Source organism: Triticum aestivum, chromosome 7B (genome assembly GCF_018294505.1).
Source record: "Triticum aestivum cultivar Chinese Spring chromosome 7B, IWGSC CS RefSeq v2.1, whole genome shotgun sequence".
NCBI classification, from domain to species: Eukaryota; Viridiplantae; Streptophyta; class Magnoliopsida; order Poales; family Poaceae; genus Triticum; species Triticum aestivum.
In genome coordinates this window covers 754,096,263-754,097,983 of record NC_057813.1, presented here as the reverse complement: position 1 = coordinate 754,097,983, position 1,721 = coordinate 754,096,263, and the positions used below count along the sequence as shown (strand labels likewise).

Sequence of the window (1,721 nt, the reverse complement as noted above, 5' to 3'; positions counted from 1 at the left end):
CACAATCACCCATATAAAACACATGCACACACATCCTACTCCTATGAACACGTTCAAGATACTGAGCCGGCACACACCTCACTACTACAGATCCGAATAACACCGGTCCCTCATCATTGCTGAGCCACTGATCACTTGTTAGTGATGAGCATTATTGGACAACGGAGAGGCCGTTAGGCAGGCGGAACTGGTGAATTGGAGAACGCAGAGGGCGTCCGATTGAGGGTGTGGTTCAGGGAATCGTCGTGCGTGGATCGGTGGTGCATTGCATGCCAAATGAAACAAACAAGGAGGACGTATTACTGGTCTGGCTACACATATAGCGTATATTCTACTCCCTCCATTCCTAAATACTCCCTCCGTTCCCAAATAATTGTCTTTCTAGCCATCTTAAATGGACTACAACATACGGATGTATGTAGACATGTTTTAGAGTGTAGATTCACTCATTTTGCTCCGTATATAGTCACTTGTTGAAATCTCTAGAAAGACAATTATTTAGGAACGGAGGGAGTATAAGTTTTTTTTAGCTAGCTAGGGCATGCGTGTGCTATGCAAGGACGATCGGCCGATGCAGATAGCTACTTAATCAGATTCGACGTGATGAAACGGCTACGGAGACCACATGGTATATGTTGTAAGCAATTTCATATTTGAAATTATGCAGTTGAGTTATGAGGCTTTATTTAAGTGGTGATCTAGATAATAATATAGAATAGAAGTAAATGAAAAATACAAAATCAAAAAAGGAAACGGCTACGGAGGCATCGGCATTTGTCAAACAGCTATATTTGCGCTTGGCATGGCATGTGACAACGCAGATGGATGGATGTGGATGGGTACGTGAACGTACGTGTACTTGATTAATCACAACTTATCCACTTGTTTAAGCTCCTGCGTGACGCGCGAGCCGATCCATGCATGCATCCGAAAACAAAATCGTCCTGGTCCTGGATGCTAGCTGCCATCGATCGGCATCTCGCTCCGGCCGTAGTTGATGGGATCGATGAGACCTACCTCAGTTGATCGATCGAGTTAGCTTGCTGGTGGATGAGGGTTGACTCGATCTCAGATCCAGATTGTTGACCCCCCGCTTGTATATAATTAATTTCTTTTGGAAAAGTCAGCATGAAAGGGCATTTGGTCTAGTGGTATGATTCTCGCTTAGGGTGCGAGAGGTCCCGAGTTCAATTCTCGGAATGCCCCCATTTTTTTTGCCATTTTTACATACGGTAGATTTTGTTTCCTATCGTAGAGCTAAGCGAATCAGATGCCATGAACATCAATATCCGTCAAGTAACATCGCATTCGGAGATATATATACCCTTCTCTACAAGGAGACGAGGCTCTTGTGCCGATTGAGTGAATCTATCACATTTGACGTTCTAGTTGGTTTAAACTTGGCTTTCCACCTTAATATGCAACTGCTATGTACTACCTCCGTAAACTAATATAAGAGCGTTTAGATCACTATTTTAGTATTCTAAACACTCTTATATTAGTTTACAGAGGGAGTATCACTGTTTTTTTTGGATGCCCTTCTTTTCTGTCGGTAGGGACCGGAAGGGCTGGTTTCTGAAAAGTCTCGGAAATTTTTGCCCTATTAGCAACACAAAATGCGTGTGGCCACACTGTCAATGTACCTCGTCTCTTCACACAGGTCACCAGTCCAAATTTTGTTATGTACCTAGTTTTTCCTTTTTTTTAACCATGAAGGACCC

The 1,721-nt window shown here is 43.2% G+C and overlaps 1 non-coding gene across 1 annotated transcript; it reads left to right on the top strand.

Annotated features, from left to right (window-relative positions):
- Window positions 1–1,134: 1,134 nt before the first annotated feature.
- Window positions 1,135–1,206, top strand: TRNAP-AGG (transfer RNA proline (anticodon AGG)). Its single transcript has one exon. It is a non-coding gene; the product is annotated as a tRNA-Pro (tRNA).
- The last annotated feature ends 515 nt before the right edge of the window (window positions 1,207–1,721 follow it).